The sequence below is a fragment of the Hermetia illucens genome, chromosome 6 (genome assembly GCF_905115235.1).
Source record: "Hermetia illucens chromosome 6, iHerIll2.2.curated.20191125, whole genome shotgun sequence".
Lineage (NCBI taxonomy): Eukaryota > Metazoa > Arthropoda > Insecta > Diptera > Stratiomyidae > Hermetia > Hermetia illucens.
In genome coordinates, this window is record NC_051854.1 from 74,233,671 (window position 1) to 74,246,287 (window position 12,617).

The following is a 12,617-nucleotide window of genomic DNA, read 5'->3' on the forward strand; positions in this document are numbered from 1 at the left end:
TAAATGCAGATACAAATTCTCAATTTGAGCCCTTGACACTTCCTGATTAGTTGAACGAATTGTAAACGTTTTGAAATCAGTTAGGAAACGGCTGCTAATGGAATCTAGTGCCAACTCAATTTATTTGGTCTCCGACCACAATTATTTACTTCCGTCTTGAACTGTTGCCTTATTCCTCTGCATTTTTGCAAGAAACGAAAAATATGTAGTTTCAACTACTTAGATACCTCTAATTGAAAGAACAACTTCTAGGTTGAAGAATTTTCTGAGACAGTTTCTCGTTCAGGGGAATTTAAGAAGGATTCCTATAAGCACAAAATATGAAGCAATTGAAAATCGAAATCTTTTTTGAATCAAATTCAAATTTATATTATCACATGAAGGATAAAACGGACGTATGCTGCAAGGGTTCGGAATTCAAGAACAAGTCGCTAATATTCCTCGTCCGTTAGCCACCGTGGCATGGTATCTTGGCAGAGGGTGAATACATTTATTTACTTGGTTATTTAAACTGAAACATAAAGCATAGGTATCTATTACATATAAGATAACTTTCAACGCGCCAATAACTTTCTTTATAAAAGTAGCAATAATTAACCCTGGAGGACTAAGCTGCATGCAATTATATTCATGTAACGTTCCTGCCATGGAAGAGTTTCAAAAGCACCACACCTCCGTAAAAGGGTACCTCTAGAACGTTAAACAGCAAACATTGTAAAATTAACTCCGGTATTGCATCGTTAGAAGGAGAAACATGCATCAATCAAGCTTCATTGAGGTCGTGGAGATGATAAATAAAGGGAAATTAGACGATTACGATACCGGTTCCTTTGAAAGTTTAGGGATAGGGAGAAATTCCTTTAGAGTGGCTTAATTGCAAACCAATCATAATTATGATAAGGAAACCACAAAACTTGTCCGAAGGACCCAATTAATGCTGCTGTGAAAATGAGCACCAACCAAACCAAGACTCTTAATGTGACATTCATCCTGCATGAACTGTTAGAGTATCGGAGGCGCCAATTAATTTTTGTTTATTATGGTGATATGGCTAATGCTGATGGTGATCCAAGCCCTATCTTACCCGGCCCATTAATAACGCTATAATTGCCTTCGCTATTTTTTATAAAATCTAGAAATGAAAATACCGCAATAGGGCTACTATATGCGAAGAGCACATGGAAAGTAACCATCACTGCTACTCGAAAGCTCCATAGTGCTCGTCGTCACATTTCCGGGATATTCTGGTCCGGCAGAATTTTAAACAGGGACATGATAATTAGAAGACCATGTTGATTAGAAGACGGAAGTGGCAGTGGAAATATCCTACTTCTTGAAAAGGGGCTATTATATTTCAGGTGTTTGACAAGCATAATCTCTCAGCACTCAGACCAAAGTCGCTCATTGTACTCGAATCCTTCGGCCAACGAAACAACATGGACGGAATGGAAAATGCCATGCAATCCAAACTGCATCAACCCTAACCAGCGTAAAACTCTGAAGAAAGAATATCGAAAGGATAGCTATAACATAAGGCGTTAAGTCAATTTACACGAGGCTGGAACATAACAAATTCCATGGTTATTCCGCGCACTTGAAAATCAGCAGGAACAACCATTGAACAAAGGACACCATATATGGGCGATATATGGGGAAAAAATCAAATGGGCCAACACCTGCAAAAAGGCCAGAAAGAGGAGTATACTAGAAAAAAAATTAAGTCACTCACCACAACACAATCGGTCCAGGAACCAATAGAGAAACCGAAGAAGGAATTCATACCCAACTACGTGGTCAACAAATTCAACACTTTACCCAGGAACAGGTATCATTACTCAATAAAGGCTTGAACGTCGCTATAAGAGTCCCCATTTTCGCTCAAAAAGAACACCGTAACGGATATCGAGGCGGGAATTAAATATATTCGTACACCACAGCACAAAAAAGTCGCCATTTGAGAAGTAATTCGGCGGTCACTAGCCACCCAAAACGAAAAGCCACAAGGAAAACAGTATCATCCAGCTACTGCAAAACTATTAGCTGAAAGAAAAACCCGTTTTCTACTAGCCGACAAAGGAAACGCAGTGGTCATCATGGAAAAGAAGTAGCATATGACGACTTAGTAGTAAAGGTAGAAGAAGGTAAGCTTCATATTATCAAGAAGGACCCTCGGCGAGACTCCGTCAAAAGAGTAGAAAAAGCTCTGGCAGAATGCAAACTCATCATTAAAGAAGCATCGAAACTGAGAATGCCTAACCCGTCTTTGCCTAGAATCAAATGCCTCCCAAAAATACATAAAGAAGACAATGAAGTCAGAGAGATAATAGCAGGAATGAATTCATTGACCCAAAATATTGCGAAGTGGCTTCTTGGAGATGTTAAAAGGTTCGGCCTAAAAATAGGAAAACGGGCAGTGGAAAACAGCAGGGAAGTCATCGCCAGAATTAACATGGGGCGATATAAACAACGTACTGATAAAGGAAACCCTATACTTGTACGAAGAATGGATCAGGACACACGAAAACTCAACCGAATGGAGGAAGAAGGACAAACTGTATTGACAACTGGTCTTCACATGCATAAGTGAGTCCTATTTTACATTCAAAAGTTGGTTTTATAAAACAACCTTCGAGGCAACAATGGGCAACCCCTTCTCCCCGCTACTATGTGAGGTATTTATAAAGAATCTGGATAATGAACTCCGGGAGGTTGACACACTCCTGAGACTTTCGATGAGAAATGTGGACGATATATTAGCGATCATCAAAAGGGAAGAATGATCCTCGAGAAACTCATCCAGGCGCACAGAATCATCGAATTCACCATGGAGATAAAAAAGAAAAGGAAGATTTAAAAATAATTTAGGAAAGACGCTTTGAATTCGACACCGACTCAAACACAATGAACCATCACATACCCCTCAAACGATGATTTCCACCACAAAATAGAAAAATGGAAAAGGAAAAATGGAAAAAAGGAAACGAACTACATTTTGAACACAACCAAGAACAAGTCGGGAAACCGGAAGCTAGACGCTTCAGGTATCAAAGGTTTTATGTATTTTTTTTATAAAGAGATTTGATTGTGCATTTGTCCCATTTGTATGTAGCACGTAAAATATACATATATTGTACGACAATATCCACTTTCAAGTGATACTGACATTCATAGTCTTGAATTTGCAGAGGAGCGACAGTTTTGACCTAGTATAACTTTGTTAGTAATAGTGCGATTTTCACCAAATTTGGCAGGAGCATGCTCTATACTGTAGCCTATACTGCTGCTTTTGTGATTCTAGGGTGAACTTAGGGGTTTTTTTGTCAATTACAAAAAAAAATGGTAATGTACTATTATTAACTTTATTTGCATAAGTATCGCTATGCAGGGTATTTCGGAGCCTAGGCACCATATAGTGGCAGCCTCCTGTTTTTTTTCAGATTTTTCGGTTTGGTGGTTTCTGAGAATGGGTTCGTTAAAAAAATGATCACTTTAAACCCCCCGAACTCCCCACCTTTTCAACAAATGTTAAAACTAAGACCGGCTTCGAAAAGTACTGATCGACACCTTTCATTTGATACCCCACATAACTATATTTGATGAAAAAAAATTTACACCTCCCTTTTGCATGTATGGGGACCCCCCTTAAATTCGACGTAAAAGGATGTAACTCACTATATGCGTGAGCGTTTACAGTTCCCACCTTTGTACCAAATTTGGTGATAATCGCTACAACCGTCTCCGAGAAAAAAGCGTGTGACGGACAGACAGACAGACAGACGGACAGACAGACAGTAAACCGATTTTAATAAGGTTTTGCGTTTACACAAAACCTTAAAAACGGGCACAACGGCCAGGCCTTAAAACAACAACTTTCGACATTCCTCCAGTAGCCAAACACAGAAATAAGGCAATGGATAACATTAACATATTTAGGGTTGACGTAGAACTTCAAAAGGTAACTACATAAACGTAGATTCCGGGTTAGCTGAACCAGTAGACGATACTTACCGAAGACACTGATGCAATCGATTAAGGATGAAAAAGAGAGCCCCGAAATAGCGGCATCTACAAAATCTTCTGCCCGGACTGCGATATGATTTATGCAGGGCTGACAAAATGGCTCATGTCCACCCGGGTGTTAAAACACATAAAGGAGGCTGTATCCTACACATAAAGTCCGCGGTTGCTAAACACATAATAAAGCACCGATATATAATATTAAAGGAAGTAAACGACACTAAGGAACTAGTCCCATACGAAAGCCTCCACAAAATTCTCTACCTTGATGGCATTTTTAGGAAAAACTAGAAAAAACACAATTAGAGTACGATAATTACAGATATACCATTAAAAACCCAAATCATGAGGGAACATTTTCAGAAGATAAAACCCTGAAACTAGCTTCCAAATCAATCTTTTTCTTTAAAGTTTGGCTAACTAATCAGCTCCTAATTCATACGATACCAAACATATTTGTGTATCTTAGGATTTCCGTTTGTGAATGTGATAGTACCCGCTACAATTGGGCCACATCAGCATTGAGGACCTGATTTCTGATGTGTCCACGCAGGCATTCACCCAGAAAATGCTCCGTAAATTCAGCTTGCTCATTACAAGAGGGACGTGTGTCATTTTATACAATTCTTATTCTAAACATATAGCCAGTCATCGCCGATGCTAACGACACTACAATCACTGATTGCAGTCCCGACATGCAGGAAAGATCAAATAGTATCGCACCTAGTTCAGTCTGAACGACCAAGGGAAAATCCACCTTTCGGTATTATGCAAGATGTAGATTCCTGCTCCAGAACCGTGTCCTGTTTTTGAGCCATTGATTTAGAAAATTTTCATATGCCATGAAATTTCCTGGGACTTCGTCCGAGGATAATTTTACATCCTCTACGAGACATATGCATGGGGACCAAAGAATTGGACTGCATTGTAAGGACTGGATGTCTCCCCGTCCAGTCCCAGATATTCCACTTCTTCAGAAATTGGAAGGGTTGTACCATTCATCTCTGGATGGCAAAGACCATCCAGTTTACTTTCCTAATTTGGAAATTAATCCATTGCGGTTTTATTTGGAATTACTGAAAGTCCATGATTGAAGCATCAACCCTCAATAAAATCAAAGGCGCGTTGTATATTTCTACACATCGTTTCTGGATCCTGATCAAGAGCTAGCACTCTACAGGTTTTAGAACACCTCCTTAGGCGCAACCTTCCATTGTTTCTATTGTAAGGTAGCGATTAACATCGGCTTCAAAACACTACAATCTACTACTATGTGTTAGCAAAATAGAGAGCCACTGTATTAAAGTATTATCCAGACCATGCTCTCTGGCGGTATCGCAGTCAAACGCCCCTTCTATATCTACGAATACCCCATCACCTGTGCACTTTTCAGACTCGCATCCTCTATCTTTCCAACCAAACTAGGATGAGAAGACTCACGATGGTAAGCATGTTCGAATAAGCGTTTTTCTCAGACTTCGGTATGAAGAATAGCTTCACCTCCTGACAAGAGGTGGGCCCGTAGTACACAGCAAGACTCGCTAGAAAAATATTTCTTAGGAGTTGCTGTAAGTGTTCTATACATTCCTTGGCATCGCAATCTAGATGTCATCCATGCCAAGTGCTTTATAGTGTTCAAAGGAGAGTATGGCAGCTCTCACTTTTCCATTGGTAACAATCACTCTTGGAGTATTCCAATTCCCTTTGCGACATTTTCGTGTTGAAGGGTTTACAAGAACCGTCAAATTTCCTCTTCCATTTCTGTCTCCTGTATTTCCAAGAGTCTGTACTGATTACAGTTTGAGGTTCATGAAAATTCCATCTGGTTTTCTACAAGAGTTCAATTTGGCCTTCTCTCTGTGGCTCTGTGTATTCTTCAAGTTTTTCTTTTGGCTTCCAGTTCCTCAGAGTATACTTCGATTCGAACAGAAATGGATACAACTAAATTTCCCGCTCGCAATCCCACTGTGGGAGGCGAGTGAGTATACCTAGACTGGAGAATTCTTACGGAAAGCGTAGTTAGCTGTGGCATATTTGGATAAACGGCCGTATGCGTGGCTGCTGTGCTCAAGTTAGAGGATAAATACCCAACGCCAATGGGTTGAGACAGTAGTTTTTGGCAAGTGTCCCAGAATAGATGCAAGAGAAGTTGAGGTAGAGTTGGAAAACTAAAGATTTACCGTGGTAAGAACAACTTTTGTTACTTTTCAAATACTATGAAGGTGTCTATTTTTGAAACAGTTTTTGAAGACTACAAGGAGAAGCTGTGGAGGCGCACGAGGTAAATTGTAGATTACTAAGTTAGCAATTTCATCTGGGGCTGTCGGTTTCAAGTCATCGCAGGAGTGTTGAGGACAATTGTACTAAGCTCAAGTAGGTTTCGAGATCTACCGATACATCCCAAGTTAGATAAGCTAATCTGTAGATATCTGGAACTCAATTGCAGAATTGCAAACTTTTTCAACTATACCAGAACATGAGATGCTTTCCACCATTTTTCAAGGGAAAAATAATCATAACTACTGGAGGGTGACCTGATTATGAAGGAGTATTCTCGGGTATTTCTCACGAGGAAGTTGAAGAGGAGTATTGGATGAAGTCAAAATCAGAGGAAGAATGAAGTACGAAGCCCGACAATTTCGCAGCTCTATTGGTGACTTCGAGGCAGTGGGTGTCGAAGTAGATCACACTGCTGAACATGACTCCAAGGTTTTAATTGTAGATCTGATAAGGAATATTCGCCAATAGCAAAGGGAAATGGATAAAGATTTGAGCGAGACTGACCCTTTCTGACTATTAGCTCTAAATTATTCGCAGAGCCCCAGCAAACCAGAGTGTCTAAGTTTGATTGAAGCGAGATATAGTCCGTAGGTGATGACAAGGTCGTCGGCATATAGCAAACATGGACAGGTAAGGAGGGAGAATATGATTGATAAAGAGTAAAAATAATCATGTGCCGTGAATAGATCCCTGTGGAATACCAGAGGAAGGGGAGAAGGAACGGGATAAGCAAACATCAAAAGAGACGTGGCAGGATCGGTTGGAAAGATAAGAAGCAAGCCATGAAATAAGTGTTATGGGAATCGCGCCTGTGCCAGTTAAAGTCACTCGCAGGGCCATCAAGTGAGTTGCTACCACTTGTAAGTTCTTGATGCACTATATGAAGTATAAAGCGATTTGCTTTGTATCATTTTTTATCACTATTTTCTGAAGGAGCATCACATGACCTACTTAACTGCAGGAAAGTGGTACCAAAATACTGAATACTGCGATGTCGTAAAGTGCAACCTACTGTACTCTTTGACGCACAGTTATTCACCACCACACGACAAATGTAAGTTGCCACAAAAAGGAAAGACACAGGAACATCGTACACCACATCTTGGAAAATTTTACTTATGGCGGCGAGTTTATCAATGGCCAGGTCGAAGATCTCAAGCGGTGTGAAAACTGTGCGGAAAAACCGAGTCCAGGGTGGAAATGATTCAGATCAGATTATACATTTATATAATAGTATACCCCTTATATATATACAAATTTCTATTCCAAACCCCCTAAAAAACTTCGGTTTTGGATAGAAACACCACAGTCCCACCGAGACCAGATGGAAAGAAGGAAGGTAGCTCTTCATCCAGATTCGGTCGGATAATAGAAAGATCCCCCGGAAGTATTTTTTGCAGTTGACACGCTGTCAGCTTTTCTAAAATCCTGACAATCAAAAGAAAGGGAATTATAATTAGTACCTCGAAGAAAGGCACCCGTTTTGTTTATTTAACTAGAGATGTAGGACATATACCTGTGTTATCTAAAATATTCCTCAAATGCGTGAAAGAGCACTTCGAAAGTTTGATCAGTAATTGAGAATATATCAAATAGCAAGAAATTTTTCGAAACCGACAGTATTTTGCCATTAACGTTATTTCTTGTGGTATATGACAGTTCTGAGACTTAACTTACCTTAGTAGTCGGCTACTTTCGAGCTTCTCTAGATGTTATTATGAAATAACATAGATATGCGATCCATATGAAAATACGTAAAAGAACGCGTTTTATTACCTGCAATCATAAAAAGTCTGATTAGTTTAAGGGGTAAAACGAAAATATGAAATTTTAAGCCCTTATTGTATGAAAAGGCAAAAGTTTGTTGTCCAATAATGAACCAAATTGAGTCTTGAAATCCAATCGTTTAAGCTTACATTAATACAGAGTATAGGACTTAACTTTTCTAAGATTACGAAAGAAACCGAACTTTACTTCTAAAGTATGATCCAAAAAATTACTTTTCGGGATGAATACGACCTCTTTTAATACCAAGTGAAATACCTTGCGAAATATATAATAACAAACGCCTGGAAAAACCAGCGGAAGGTGAAGTCTACCGCCTTCAAATGCAATCGATATCAAGACGGGCTGAACAGCAAGGATAAGGACGAGCTCATTCAATACCTGCGCCTTCAAAATCCCAGGATTCTCGTGGACGACTAGGTGATTATCAGAAAGGAGGAACCCTAGACGGACAGCCAATCCTTCCGTCTCCGTAAAAATGAAAATGGCCTGGATGTACTGAAAGAGGCAGGTTACAAAGTGCGGTCTCAATCAAGAACGCAAGGTGGCTCTCATCCGATCCAAATTTTGACGTCCATCATTGCAGCAAGAAGGCTAACCTGTTGATTGATTGCAATGTCAATGTGAGGCATATGCTTGGAGCGATCCGTATGCGGTTGCAATGATCGTGGAAAAATTACTGGAGAGACGTCTTCGATGGTATGATCATGTAACTCACGCTAACAAGAATTTACTTGCCAAGATAGGTCTAAATATCAAAGAAGACGGAAAACGACCAAAAGGCCGGTGAAAACAACTGTGGCTTGATTCAATGGACAGTGATTTGAAAGCCTCGCGACTCCATCCAGATCAGGCCTTCGATAAAATAAAAGACCACAACCGATCAATACGCTTGTGATCGAGGCAAAGGCTGAAGAAACGGAAGATCTTGGTGGTATCCAGTTGACCAGAGATGCAAACGGAGGTCTTCGATGCTCTGGTTGATAGTGATGGACGAAATTCTACAGACGGCGGGATAAAAGCGGCGGCATATGCCTATGACTTGGTGCTATTGATGTCAGGGATGTTATTTTCATTATGAGTGACATCATTGAAAGAGTGTTGGAGAAGATGTATCTTTTGGCCGCAAAATGCGAACCCAGTGTAAGTCCAAACAAAATGGAGCTGATGATTTATTTTCATTATGACGACAAAGGTACCAGATTTCTACTTTCCGTGGCTAAGGGAATAAAAACTAGTTCTTTCATACAATGCAAAATATCCGAGCGTAATCCTGGAGGCAAAGATAAATTGGAGATTGAACATAGAACTGACTGTTAAGAACGTCAGTATAGCCTGCAAGAAAAGGGAGTTGTCCGGCTTTGGTTGGTTTCCTGGATGTACACAGCAGTGGTACGTCTCATCTTAACGTACGGTCCTATTGTGTGGTAGCAGGCGTTAAGCAAAAAGTATACTAGAATTAAACTTAATAGGATTCAAATAGCGTGTGCAATGTACTCCCACACCGCTTCCTCCTCGACCACCGCATTAAATATGCTGAAGCGTGTAGTGCTGGCAGACTACATGAGTCCGGATGCTGGATAATCGGATCAAAAATGGTCTGTGGAGTTGGTGCAGGAGTTTTCTCGGATACACATAATGTCGTACGGTCTCCTACGATTCGCCCGTATATTCTAAGTGGAAGTACTGGCGATACTAGAGGGCCGCCGATTCCTGAGGCATGAACCGAGTTCCAAGCGGAACATAGCCTTTCTGATTGAAAGGCAATCGGCCATTTTGAGGCTCTGTCGTTTTTCAGGCTGGTGGGGAAGTGCAGAAATGAGCTGAATAGCCAGGGCGGCACACTCAAAGTCACCCTCCTCTGTGTTCTCAGTCATAGAAACATAGAGGGGAATGAGCGGGCTGCCGAAAGGGCAGCGGGACTCTGCTGTCCGCAATCGTTCGGTAGGCATAGTCTATGCCCAGCTGACAACCGTGAAGTTCGGAATTATCTCGCACTACTTAGCAGGCGTGGACCTCAGATGGCGAAGATTCACCACCTGCACCAAGTCAGGGCGGATTTGACCCCCTCCCCGCTCCCATAACAAAACTCGATCGGAGTTACGTGCAAATGCATACAAGGTTGCGGCGGTATGCACGGGGCTCTGGCTTGGAAGGGCCATGCTACCAGACTCGGCATGCTCTGCAATTCACATTATCGAAGCTGTGGAAGAGAGGCAGAAATCATCAGGAACAGGTTCTGATAACTACCTACCATCCATATAAATGAAAAAAAAAGAAAAGAAAGAAAAGAAAAGAAGAAAGAATTGTCTTGCCCATGTCCTGGAAGAAACTGTTAACCATTATTTTTAGCAGAAGTAGGTGGCGAGGATCGAGAAATGTAGGCAACGACTGCAATAAATTAAATTCATGCCAGTTTGGAGAATCTTCAATGCCAATTAAATATTGGACAAGAGTTTGTTTTAATAGAATTGATTTGATGATGAGTGATTTATCCTTAGCGCGAAGAGGATAATCGAGTAGTGAGCTTCGATTTTGAGATACGCAACCTACTTTAGAAATGAAATGGGTTAATTGCCAGGGTTTTGCTCAACGACAAAACCAAATCCTTTTTATGGTCATTGTGGCTGCGATGAACGCTAAATAGGGATAAGATGCAATAAATCATTAACATGATAACTGCCGGCGCCGTACTTTTGATCTCTTCCTTTCCAGCCTGTTCCAGTTTTACCCTTATTCCCTTATTCCTTATTTCCTTGATATTTCCGTTAGCTGGCGCTTGAATTTGAACCGGAGCTTTGTCGGTCCACTCGCAACATTACACAAAACTGTCAGCTTATAGTTGAGTACTCCACACAGTGAACTCCATCCTATCTAACCCCTTCTTTGTTTTCCTCCCCAATTGCATCTTTTCCTAGCCTATAGCCTCTGTTCTTAGTCTACTTGGTTTACTGGGACTGTACAAAAGGACTTACCCGAAACATATGCTACAAAAGAAGTTTCTGGCCTCAAAGATGCCATTCATTTCACTCATTTAATTTTCTGTGTTAACTTCTTCTCCTCCGTTTCTTCTACGCCACCGTTCGTCATTTCTTTTCTTAATATCTCTTTAGTTGAGGACTGAATAAATTTACTACCAATGTCAGACCTATTTATTATGGAATTCCCAACTTTTTCAAGTCAAAATTTTCAAAAGAAAACAAATTAGCAAAGGCAGAAGCATATCTTTAATAGTTCCAACCATCTATTCTATTCTCTACCAGTTCTGATCACATTTTAAGCCCTGGGCGCACTTTCGACAAAATGTTCCAGTTCAATTCCTACTTGGTTGACATCGCCTAATGTCATCATCATCATCAACGGCGCAGCAACCGGTATCCGAACTAGGCCTGCCTTAATAAGGAACTCCAGACATCCCGGTTTTGCGCCCAGGTCCCCCAATTCGATATCCCTAAAAGCTAATTGGCGTCCCGGTCTACGCCATCGCTCCATCTTAGGCAGGGTCTGCCTCGTCTTCTTTTTCTACCATAGATATTGCCCTTATAGACTTTCCGGGTGGGATCATCCTCATCCATACGGATTAAGTGACCCGCCCACCGTAACCTATTCAGTCGGATTTTATCCACAACCGGACGATCATGGCATCGCTCATAGATTTCGTCATTGTGTAGGCTACGGAATCGTCCATCCTCATGTAGGGGGCCAAATATTCTTCGGAGGATTCTTCTCTCAAACGCGGCCAAGAGTTCGCAATTTTTCTTGCTAAGAACCCAAGTTTCCGAGGAATACATGAGGACTGGCAAGAATATTGTCTTGTACAGTAAGAGCTTAATACCCCCTATGGTGAGACGTTTCGAGCGGAACAGTTTTTGTAAGCTGAAACAAGCTCTGTTGGCTGACAACAATCGTACGCGGATTTCATCATCGTAGCTGTTATCGGTTGTGATTTTCGACCCTAGATAGGAGAAGTTATCAACGGTCAGAAAGTTGTAGTCTCCTATCTTTATTCTTCCCGTTTGACCAGTGCGGTTTGATGTTGTTGGTTGATTGGTTTTCGGTGCTGACGTTGCCACCATATACTTTGTCTTGCCTTCATTGATGTACAGCCCAAGATCTCGCGCCCATTGCCGCCTGCTCGATCTGGATGAAGGCAGTTTGTACGTCTCGGGTCGATCTTCCCATAATGTCGATATCATCAGCATAGGCCAGTAGTTGGGTGGACTTAAAGAGGATAGTACCTCTTGCATTTACATCACTTTCTCGAGAGCCAGGTTAAAGAGGACGCATGATAGGGCATCCCCTAGACCGTTGTTGATGTCGAACGGTCTTGAGAGTGATCCTGCTGCTTTTATCTGGCCTCGCACCTTGGTTAGGGTCAGCCTAGTCAGTCTTATCAATTTCGTCGGGATACCGAATTCTCTCATGGCCGTGTACAGTTTTACCCTGGCTATGCTATCATAGGTGGCCTTAAAGTCGATGAATAGATGGGGCAACTGTTGTCCATATTCTGACAGTTCCGACGCTTGTCGCAGAGA

General features: G+C 41.3%; 1 protein-coding gene across 1 annotated transcript in view; it reads right to left on the minus strand.

Annotated features, from left to right (window-relative positions):
* The window catches only part of LOC119660512 (serine proteinase stubble), a 155,185-nt gene that overhangs the window by 76,248 nt on the left and 66,320 nt on the right, over positions 1-12,617 (minus strand). The window contains exon 2 of the mRNA XM_038069127.1: positions 7,975-8,073. The gene's annotated coding sequence lies outside the window, so the exon portion shown is untranslated. The remainder of the gene's footprint in view (positions 1-7,974; positions 8,074-12,617) is intronic.